We start from the raw sequence: 12,271 nt of genomic DNA, 5'->3' as shown, positions 1-12,271 counted from the left end.
TACCCGGTTTCTACAAAAAATTAGTATAAAAACAAAATTTTGTATAAATAATTTTTTAACAAAATTGCCTCTGGGGGTAAAGCTGCCAACTTGAATGAATCCAAATTTTCTGTACAGAAAAACAAAGTGTATTTGAGTGAGCGAACACAGGAGTGAGTGGATACTGAACCCAAGAACTGAAGTGGTCTGAAGTGGTTAGTAGAGGCCCGGTGGCGTAGGGTTCGCTACCCTGCGTTATTAGGAACTGATGTGGTCTGAAGTGGTCTGAAGTGATCCCTTACAAACTCAAGTGGTCTAAAGTGGTCTGGAGTGGTCTAGGCTAAGTGGTCTACAGCAATCATAGGGCATATAGATAACCAGTATCTATAGGCTGTGCTATTGCATCGCATGTCCGTGTGTTCTGCACAGCACAACGTGATACCATTGTGTCATATGCGCTGTGGGAGAGCATACGCAGACGTGATTGCATAGACAAAAAGGGTTTTTCTTTGACAACGTCGGGAAATCTCCCTGGTGGGCTTCACTGGAAAGGGTGAAGGATAGTTATCTAATTTCTCTGTTTTTCACCCTACAAACAATTCCAGTTGAAAGATACCGAAAAGGAAATTTTCGCTGCCTCTCTCAGGAAAATATTCCAAACAGAACTTCCGCCGAAAGAAATTACGGTGTTGTAAGGTCTGATAGGGGCCATAGGTTGGGTACATTGCCTTCGCTATCGACAGTGTATGTTAGTACTGGCCAACGTGGGCGGTGAGCGGGTGGAAGCACTCGGAGAACTTTCACCGTCGCCTTCTATTGAGTATTTTGGTGTTTGTGGGAAAACTCCCACAATTATGGGAGCCAGTTGCTCAAGTAAGGGACGTTTAACCAGGGTTCAGGTTGAAGAGCCGCTGCCCAAGGGGTCAGCGAAGTTTAAAGTAAAAAGTATTATGTGTGGGAAATATGGTCCACACGCTGAAGACTTTTTGTCTGAATGGGAATGTATGACTGACAAAAATAGGGCACCATTCCCTAAGGTGAGCAGCTTTGAACAAGAGGTATTGCAGAACTTAAGGATAAGAATATGTCTGATAAAATCCCGAAAACAAAGGGTCAGACATACAAATTGTTTAAACCTGTGACAGCAAGAGGGGTTGGTGAGTTTGATCCTAAGGTATTGCAGGTGGTATGTTTAACCAAAGTCATATAAGACAAGAATGGAAATATAAGAACTGTTTGAACTTGTAGCAACAATAAATAAGTAGGGGGAAAAAATGCAAGTACACCGCCTTATGTAGATGTGGAAGCAGTTACAGCCAGCATAGAAACTATAGAAAATAATAAAAATATGAAAAATATGACTGTAACCTTTATATGTACTAATGAATGTTGAAGTTTTATTTAGGAGGAGAAGGTGACCTGATCGTTTTTAGCCATTTCTCATGCACCCAGAGGAGTATCAAACCCATAAAAGAAGAGCAGTAGCCTGTGGGGGAAGTGGCTGAGACCAGTGGAACAGGTAAGTATGGTATCATTTGTGTACACATATAGTAAAAAAAAAAAAATATCAAGAAAGTAACGTCAGAAATGGAGAAAAAACCTGTCCGCACATTAGTATTTGCCAGTAGGAAAGCGGACAAAGACAAGGTAACCCCAGGGTATTTCTTTCAGTTACCATACAAGAAGTATTCATTCCTAGTAATGCCCCTAGTAAAGATGAGCTTGGAAATGTTTGTTGGACCATGTACAGACCCTTAATACGGGATGAGAAGGATTGAATGAAATACATCGCATGACCTAGAAGCTTGTTAAACTTTTTTTTTTGTTTTTGTCTCTTGCCGTAAAAGAAAACTCTCCATCTGGATAAGACCACTGGTAAACTTTAATTTGGCAAATGGGAGGTGGCTGTCTCTGTGCAAATGAACGGGCTCAGTAAGGCATTGAGTGTCAGGGTGCAGACAAATTGGAAAGGTCACAGTAGCTAATCTTAGATAGTGTGCTATTGAACATCACCAGAATAGTGTTAGGCGCAGAGAAAAACAGGTGGAGAGGTTGAGGATGGTAAGTATATGGGCACATACAGGAAAGACCCATGAGTCCAAACCCCAGATCCCTAATGGTCAATAATATGTTACACTTGTAGGAAGGAAGGGCATTTTGCCAGAGATTGTAGGAGTAGTAGGACACATAGTCAATATAGATCCCCTAGAAAGAAAACACAAGCCACATTATTAAAACATAGACAGGCCAAGGGACATATAGTAAGGAATCATAAGCCATATAGAAAACACAGATTCGGTTAATGGGAAGAACAGAATAAATGCAACTTACTAATGTTACATTTCGCTGTTCTAGATGCATGTCCATCACAGGTAGAGAAAATTAACTCACAAATACCGGGTTCCCTATGAACTTAGGATGGACAGGACACTGGATTGATGGCTGGGATAGTCCCAGTAGAGATAAGACACACAGAAATTATTTTAAAGGGGAGTAGACCAAGTAGAGAATCACTTCCCCGTAGTGCCCAATCCAGTTGTCAAATTTTTATAAAATCTTCTCCACCTCTACAAACTCATCTGTCACCAACCTCTATTCTGTTTCTCTACAGTTTCCTCTTCATCTTTTGCGTTCACACAGGGTGGTACAATACATGGACCCAAGTACAGTTCAAACTCCACATGCCTAGGTCCTTCAGAGTTCTGCCCAAACCCAGTATATCTCAACAGCACGATGACACCAGTATTACTGCAGTGTGCCTTGTCATGCACAAAGGGTGGAGAATGGGAATACTGGTTAAGGGAAATTTTGTATAGACACTGATATGTCTGTTGGTGAATGTCAAACCTGACATTTTCTTTTTCATTTTCTTCTTCTTTCTCTCCTCTAGAGATGTTTCTTTTTTTTTCTTTTTGAGTTATGCTCATGGTACTCTACATTGCAAACACACGATAGTTAAATTAAGATAGATTTGTGTTCCCTGCAGGAAGAGGCAGTCTGGAGGACAAAGGGGTATGGCCAGGAGTCCTCAGGACTGTGGGCAGGTGGACTTGGTAAGCCAGTAGCACCCAGAGCATACCTTCCAAGTCTAGCTGAGGTGGCACACGGTCTGACTCATCAAGGCAAAGAGGGTAGGTGCAGGCTGATGAGAGCCTACTGGTGTGCGCCAGGATTCTATTCTCATGCAGGTAAGAGAGCAATGACCTGTCTTACTTGCTTGAGGAAGAATATTGGTAAAGCAATACCAACAGAGCCATCCCATATCCCTCCTGCAGACGGATCTTTTCAGGAAATACAAATCGACTTCGTACAGTTAACACCCTTTAGGAATTATTGTTATGTATTGGTGTTGTCACGAACCTCGGGCAGCGGCGACCGCGCTTGTCCCTGCGGGTGGCCTGGTCTGCCCGGCGCCTCTCTTCCCCTGACGGTCTCCGGCTTCAGCGGCGGGTCGGCGCTGCTCTCCGGCGGCTTCCCGGAAGCAAGGACGCCGCCATCACAAGCGAGGGCAAGGAGGCGGAGCAGGTCTGACGTCACCTGCCTGCTCCGCCAATCAGGCTAGGGCGGGGAATTTAAAATCGGATACCAGGCAGAGATCCGGTGCCTGAGTATCTTCGTTTCTCCTGCGGAAGCTGTGATTCCAGAGCTCCCTCGTCCCTCCAAGCATCCTGTGCCTCCAAGCATCCTGTGCCTCCAAGCATCCTGAGCCTCCAAGCACCTCCGTGCCTCCAAGCACCTCCGTGCCTCCAGTTACCTCCGTGTCTCCAAGCACCTCGTGCCTCCAAGCACCTCGTGCCTCCAAACACCTCCGTGCCTCCAAGCACCTCCGTGCCTCCAAGCACCTCCGTGCCTCCAGTTACCTCCGTGTCTCCAAGCACCTCGTGCCTCCAAGCACCTCATCCCTCCAAACACCTCGGTGTCTCCAAACACCTCCGTGCCTCCAAGCACCTCCGTGCCTCCAGTTACCTCCGTGTCTCCAAGCACCTCGTGCCTCCAAGCACCTCATCCCTCCAAACACCTCGGTGTCTCCAAACACCTCCGTGCCTCCAAGCACCTCCGTGCCTCCAGTTACCTCCGTGTCTCCAAGCACCTCGTGCCTCCAAGCACCTCATCCCTCCAAACACCTCGGTGTCTCCAAACACCTCCGTGCACCCAAGCACCTCCGTGCCTCCAAGCACCTCCGTGCCCCCAAGGGCCTCCCTGCACTCCCTGTACTCCCAGCACCTCAGTGCCTCCAATACCACAGTGTCTCCAATATCTCAGTACCCCAGCCTTCAGTATTTCTACAAGTCTTGTCTTACAGGAGACCTTCAAGAATTCCTCTGGGCCTCCCGCCTGCCGTCTTAGTCCTGCATGAGGAAGACCTACATCCGGCCATCTCTACTACGACCCAGTGGCGGTTCCTCTTCCCGGTCATCGGAAGAAGCCCCGAGTCCACAACACTCCCAAACCAGGTCAGTGACAGTATACTCTGGCCCCATGGACTCGGGGAATCGGAACACGGACTCGAGTGCCATTCAGAACCTGGCTTCTCGAGTGCAAAGTCAGGAAGCAGCGCAAGGCCAGGTGATGCAGTACCTCCAGCAGTTGTCCGGGCGTCTGGATCAGATTCAGGCGTCTCTGGCCTCAGTAATTCCGGCACCTGTTCCAGTAGTCGCACCAGTTGCCGTTGCCAGCAATGTTCAACCATCGGCCGGTGTCACTCCACGCCTTCAGTTGCCTACTCCGTCCCGCTATAATGGGAATCCCAAAAATTGTCGTGGTTTCTTGAACCAATGCGAGGTACATTTCGAGCTACTTGCACACAACTTTCCTACAGACCGGTCCAAGGTAGCATATATTATTTCTCTGTTGGAAGGTTCTGCTTTGGATTGGGTGTCTCCATTATGGGAACGATCTGATCCCATGGTTTCCAACTACACCAACTTCATCTCGTCCTTTCGAAGGATTTTCGACGAGCCCGGCAGAATGACCACTGCTTCTTCCGATTTGCTCCGTGTTCGGCAGGGCGCCCGTTCCGTGGGCCAGTACGTGGTTCATTTCCAGACCATTGCTTCCGAACTACGCTGGAATAATGACGCCCTGAGAGCTGCCTTCTGGAACGGTCTTTCCGACCGGCTGAAAGATGAGCTGGTTACTAGAGATCTGCCGGATCCATTAGAAGATTTGATTTCCCTTTGCGTCAAGGTGGATCTTCGGATGCAGGAGCATGGAAGAGAACGTAGCCGTTCGGATCGTTCCAGGTTCCGGAATCCTACTCCTAGGCCGGTGGCCTCACCCAGCTCAGATGAGCCCATGCAAATTAACCGCTCCCGACTGTCTCCGGAAGAACGACAGCGTCGTCGTGAGGGTAAACTCTGCCTTTACTGTGGAGCCGCAGATCATTTTCTTAAATCTTGTAAAGCCCGTCCGGGAAACGGGCAGGCCTAGCTTGTTCCGGAGGAGTCAAGCTGGGAGTTACGACAAAAGCTTCTCCAACTTCGGACTGCTTGCTTCCAGTAACTCTAGTCTCCAATTCAGTCTCCAGGTCTTGTGAAGCCCTATTGGATTCCGGAGCTGCAGGGAACTTCGTTTCTTCTTTCTGTGCCCAAAGTTTGGGTTTAAAGTTACGGCCTATCGAGCGGCCAATTTCACTGACGGCTATCAACGGGACTAGAATTTCCAAAGGTCTTATAATGTGGCGCACGGGGCCAGTTAAGCTGCAGGTCGGGGCTCTACATCAGGAAGATTTGGAACTCTTGGTAATCCCAGAAATGCCTCATGATCTGGTTCTTGGAATGCCTTGGCTGAAAAGTCATAATCCCCACATCGACTGGAAGTCGTCACAAATTCTGTCCTGGAGTCCCTTTTGTCACATTAATTGTCTTACTCCTGTTTGTCCGCTCCGTGTTACCTCCAAAACGGATGAAGAGCACATTCCGGAGGCATATCAAGGGTACAAGGACGTATTTTCGGAACAAGCTGCTGACCTGTTACCACCTCACAGGCCTTGGGACTGCCCTATTGACCTTGTCCCAGGGAAGACGCCACCTCGTGGTCGCACATATCCTCTGTCTCTTCCCGAGACTCAAGCCATGTCGGAGTATATTAAGTCCAATATGCTCAAGGGATTCATTCGCCCCTCTTCCTCCCCTGCCGGTGCAGGCTTCTTTTTCGTGAAGAAAAAGGACGGGGGGTTGAGACCATGCATCGACTACCGCGGCCTAAACGACATTACTATTAAGAATAAATACCCCTTGCCACTAATCACAGAGTTATTTGATAGGGTTCGTGGTGCCCGCATTTTTTCAAAACTCGACTTGAGAGGAGCTTACAATCTTATACGCATCCGAGAGGGGGATGAATGGAAGACTGCCTTTAATACCCGAGATGGGCATTACGAATACTTGGTGATGCCGTTTGGTCTTAGTAATGCTCCCGTGGTTTTCCAGGGGTTCGTCAACGAAATCTTTCGTGATATGCTGTATCAGAGCGTTGTGGTATATCTGGACGACATACTGATTTTTTCCAAGAATCTTGTCGAACACAGGACTCAAGTCAAAGAGGTGCTACACCGTTTACGAGAGAATCATCTCTACGCCAAGCTTTCCAAATGTACCTTTGAAGTAACATCTATTCCGTTCCTCGGTTATGTCATCTCGGGGACGGAGCTTCGCATGGATCCGGAAAAGTTGTCGGCCATTCGTGACTGGACTCAGCCTCTTTCCCTGAAAGCAATACAAAGGTTCCTGGGCTTTGCGAACTACTACAGGAAATTCATTAAGGGTTTCTCCACCATTGTTGCGCCCATTACTGCCCTGACGAGGAAGGGTTCTAATCCTAGTTTGTGGCCTCCGGAAGCCATTGTAGCTTTTTCTCGCTTAAAGTTAGCTTTCATGACGGCTCCAGTTCTCCAACAACCAAATTTCGAGGAACCCTTCTTCTTAGAAGTTGATGCATCTTCAGTCGGGGTTGGGGCTGTTCTCTCCCAGTATTCCTCTGATAAAAAATTACATCCGTGTGGCTTCCATTCTCGTAAATTCTCTCCAGCCGAACGAAATTACACTATTGGAGACCAGGAACTCTTGGCAATCAAATCTGCCTTGGAAGAATGGAGATATCTTCTAGAAGGGGCTAAACATGTGTTTACCATCTACACGGATCACAAGAATTTGCTGTACATCAAATCCGCACAATGCTTGAATCCTCGCCAGGCGAGATGGGCACTTTTCTTTTCCCGATTCTCGTTCATTATCAAGTACCGGGCCGGGACTCTCAATATTAAAGCAGATGCGCTTTCTCGTTCACAAGTTCCCACAGACGAGGATGAACCTCCGGAGCGGGGTTTAATTCTGAATCCAGTTTCTGTCTCTGCTGCTTTAACTACTCCAGCTCCTCCTCCTGGAAGAATGTCCGTGCCAGCTAGATTCCGCCCAGGAATACTACTGTGGGCCCATAACTCCAAGTTTTCCGGTCATCCCGGCGCTCAGAAGATGTACAAGTTTCTGCAAAGGTCTTACTGGTGGAACACCATGAGGAAGGATGTACAAGATTGCGTTAATTCGTGTCCCCAATGTACACAACATAAATCTCCTCGTCTGCCTCCTGCAGGGTTACTTCGTCCTCTGCCTATCCCTGTGAGACCCTGGACTCACATTTCCATGGACTTCATCACTGACTTGCCCTGTTCCAAGGGTTGCAACACCGTTTGGGTTATCGTTGACCGTTTTTCGAAGATGGCACACTTTGTGCCCTTGACTGGTCTCCCGACAGCACCGAAACTGGCTCTATTGTTTATCCGAGAACATTTTCGTTTGCATGGGTTGCCACAAGAGATTGTTTCTGACCGTGGAGTACAGTTCACCGCCAGGTTTTGGAAAGCCCTTTGTTGAACTCTACACATTAAACTTAAGTTTTCGTCTGCTTATCATCCCCAAACTAATGGGCAAACGGAACGAGTCAATCAAGATCTAGAGACTTTTCTTCGTTTGTATCTCTCTCCTTCACAGGACAACTGGGTGGAGTTGTTGCCTTGGGCGGAGTTTGCCCATAACCATTTGTTTCATTCTTCCACTGGGGAATCACCATTTTTCGTCAACTACGGGTTCCATCCCCATGTTCCGGAATTTCCAAGCCTTCCGATAATAGAGGTTCCTGCTGTAGTGTCCACTCTACGACACTTTGGACAAATTTGGAGAAAGGTTCATGCTAATCTTAAGCAGGTTTCTGTTCGGTACAAGTTCTTCGCAGATAAGAAACGGCAAGCCGCACCTCAATATAAAGTTGGGGACAGGGTATGGCTGTCCACACGGAATCTCCGGTTGAAGGTACCCACCATGAAATTCGCTCCAAGGTTCATCGGTCCTTACCCTGTGCTACAAGTCTTAAATCCTGTGGTCTGTAAACTGGGTTTGCCTGCCCATCTTCGAATACCTAACGCCTTTCATGTTTCTCTACTCCGTCCTCTCATTCTGAATCGGTTCCACTCAGCACTCCCTAGGCCAACGTCCGTAGTGGCAGAAGCTGGAACGGAGTTTGAAATCAAAGCTATTCTTGACTCTCGTTATCTTCATAAAAAATTACAGTACTTGGTGGACTGGAAGGGTTATGGTCCTGAGGAGAGAAGTTGGATTGGGGCTACTGAAGTAACGGCTCCTCGTCTGATTCGGATCTTCCACTCCAGACATCCGACTAAGCCCGGGAAGTGTCCAGGGGCCACTCCTGGAGGAGGGGGTACTGTCACGAACCTCGGGCAGCGGCTACCGCGCTTGTCCCTGCGGGTGGCCTGGTCTGCCCGGCGCCTCTCTTCCCCTGACGGTCTCCGGCTTCAGCGGCGGGTCGGCGCTGCTCTCCGGCGGCTTCCCGGAAGCAAGGACGCCGCCATCACAAGCGAGGGCAAGGAGGCGGAGCAGGTCTGACGTCACCTGCCTGCTCCGCCAATCAGGCTAGGGCGGGGAATTTAAAATCGGATACCAGGCAGAGATCCGGTGCCTGAGTATCTTCGTTTCTCCTGCGGAAGCTGTGATTCCAGAGCTCCCTCGTCCCTCCAAGCATCCTGTGCCTCCAAGCATCCTGTGCCTCCAAGCATCATGTGCCTCCAAGCATCCTGTGCCTCCAAGCATCCTGAGCCTCCAAGCACCTCCGTGCCTCCAAGCACCTCCGTGCCTCCAGTTACCTCCGTGTCTCCAAGCACCTCGTGCCTCCAAGCACCTCATCCCTCCAAACACCTCGGTGTCTCCAAACACCTCCGTGCCTCCAAGCACCTCCGTGCCTCCAAGCACCTCCGTGCCTCCAGTTACCTCCGTGTCTCCAAGCACCTCGTGCCTCCAAGCACCTCATCCCTCCAAACACCTCGGTGTCTCCAAACACCTCCGTGCCTCCAAGCACCTCCGTGCCTCCAAGCACCTCCGTGCCTCCAGTTACCTCCGTGTCTCCAAGCACCTCATGCCTCCAAGCACCTCATCCCTCCAAACACCTCGGTGTCTCCAAACACCTCCGTGCCTCCAAGCACCTCCGTGCCTCCAAGCACCTCCGTGCCTCCAGTTACCTCCGTGTCTCCAAGCACCTCGTGCCTCCAAGCACCTCATCCCTCCAAACACCTCGGTGTCTCCAAACACCTCCGTGCACCCAAGCACCTCCGTGCCTCCAAGCACCTCCGTGCCCCCAAGGGCCTCCCTGCACTCCCTGTACTCCCAGCACCTCAGTGCCTCCAATACCACAGTGTCTCCAATATCTCAGTACCCCAGCCTTCAGTATTTCTACAAGTCTTGTCTTACAGGAGACCTTCAAGAATTCCTCTGGGCCTCCCGCCTGCCGTCTTAGTCCTGCATGAGGAAGACCTACATCCGGCCATCTCTACTACGACCCAGTGGCGGTTCCTCTTCCCGGTCATCGGAAGAAGCCCCGAGTCCACAACACTCCCAAACCAGGTCAGTGACAGGTGTGCATTGATGTTTTCTCAAACTGGGTAGAGGTATTTCCTGCCGCCACGGATGCTGCTGTGTTTACCGCAAAGGAAAAAATTGCACAGAAATTTGTGTGTAGATAATGGTACCCCTAGAAGTAGGAGCAAAGCTTGAAATTGTACTATTGTGATCATAGATACTGCCACTAGTATTATGTAGCTTCAGAACTACTCCCAGATCTTCACTCGACGAATCACTCTCTTTGAAATTTGTTTTTGTTTTGGTATTTGTGTCTTTTTGGGTTGTTTTTGGAAGACAACCTCATGTCATGATTGATCCGCACAATGGCCCTCATTCCGAGTTGTTCGCTCGCAAGCTGCTTTTAGCAGCATTGCACACGCTAAGCCGCCGCCCACTGGGAGTGAATCTTAGCTTAGCAAAATTGCGAACAAAAGATTCTCAAAATTGCGAATAGAAATTTCTAAGCAGTTTCTGAGTAGCTCGACACTTACTCTGCCACTGCGATCAGTTCAGTCAGTTTCGTTCCTGGTTTGACGTCACAAAAACACCCAGCGTTCGCCCAGACACTACCCCGTTTCTCCAGCCACTCCCGCGTTTTTCCCAGAAACGGCAGCGTTTTTTCACACACTCCCATAAAACGGCCAGTTTCCGCCCAGAAACACCCACTTCCTGTCAATCACACAACAATCACCAGAACGAGGAAAAAACCTTGTAATGCCGTGATTAAAATACCAAACTTCTTAGCAAATTTACTTGGCGCAGCCGCAGTGCGAACATTGCGCATGCGCAGTTTGCGGAAAATCACTGCGATGCGATGAAAAAGAACGAGCGAACAACTCGGAATGAGGGCCAATGATCAGAAATACACCAATGAGGTGACAGTACAGTACCTTGTTGAGATGAGCCAGCATTTGAGAACTTGACAAAAGAACTTGAAACTGTTGATTGCTGGTATGCCAAATGCTAACTGTATTGATTATAAACCAAGAGACTGTGTGATTGCCCTTACGCTCAGGTTGCCTAATAGACAGGTGGGAAGGACCATACCAAGATTTGTTGACAGCACTAAAGGTCGCCGAAAGAGAGACTTGGGTCCACTCGTCCCACTGCAAGAAGGTCGCTGATCCGGAGAGAACTCGTGATAAAGTAGTTTATTGCTCACATTCATCGAGTTTGTGAACTGTGTTCAAAGTGAACTGTGTGTTCCACGTGAACTGTGTGTTCAAAGAGCAAGGTGGAGAGCAAAGTGAACTGTGTGCTCCAAGTGAACTGTGTATTCAAAGAGCAAGGCAAAGAGATCGCAAAAGTATCACCAGAGTCTCTGTTCCATTAAGACTGAGAGGCGGCACTGTTGGACACTACCTGAGCGTACTAAAGGACTGCAGAAAGACCAGTCATTGTAATTGATTTGTTATGAACAAGAATTGTTTTGTTCTATTTCTCTTTTCTCTCTTTCCCGCTGACAAACATTTTCTTTCAGAATATTCTATTTTTGCAAGGTTTTTTTATGAGGAGTCGAGTGTGGGACTGGAACTGGTTCTGTAGGAAGGAGTGATCTTCTTATAGGATCCCAGGATTAGCCGATCAGTTTGTTAAAATCAGAGAAAAATCAAAGGTCTAGTAGTTATGGAGTTCAGAGGTAATCAGGAACAGTCAGACAATGGCTATTCACACATTGCAGATAAAGAGCTCATTAATATATATGGAAGAAAGGTTTATAAGTGGCTCTCCCCGAACTCCAAAGGGTTACGTTATTTAGGAAGGACACTACTTATAACCCTTGTTCAAAGATTAAACAAACCTAGCATACATTCCAGAAATGGAAACAATGTTCAGAAAATGATAGGAATATGTAGATCATGAAAATTTTATATGTCACTGTCACGATTTGTTTGTGTCTTCTTCACCTACCCAGCAGAACCTCAATTGAATCCAAACATCAGTGTACAAAGATGTAGTACATGTATGTGTGAAATGTTCGTCGCAAATCAGACATTATAGGCCAAAGCACTGTCCCAGCATACTCTATAGGTTGAATGTTGTCCCACACCCAACCAGTGGTCCCGTGACCGCTGAGTGCATATAGAGGATGTCTCCTCGTCCTCCTCCCTGTCTTCCCCAAATATAGTCAAGCGTCTGATTTGCGAAATGCATACATAATTGTGTCTAGGTCACCGATTATGGTATGAAATATTTTTTTCTTATGTTAATTGATGGCAGTTATTGTTTACTGCCAAAGGGTGGACTGTCGAAGTAAAAAATATTACATAAAGAGAACATACAAACTACGCACATTTAAGTCGCTATACTTGCAAATATGCGCAGCGAGCACAGCAATATATGGTAACACACGCATTTACACGGACATGCCACAGAGATGGATTCGA

The sequence above is a fragment of the Pseudophryne corroboree genome, chromosome 1 (genome assembly GCF_028390025.1).
Source record: "Pseudophryne corroboree isolate aPseCor3 chromosome 1, aPseCor3.hap2, whole genome shotgun sequence".
Classification (NCBI taxonomy): Eukaryota; Metazoa; Chordata; class Amphibia; order Anura; family Myobatrachidae; genus Pseudophryne; species Pseudophryne corroboree.
This window is presented reverse-complemented; position numbering follows the sequence as displayed.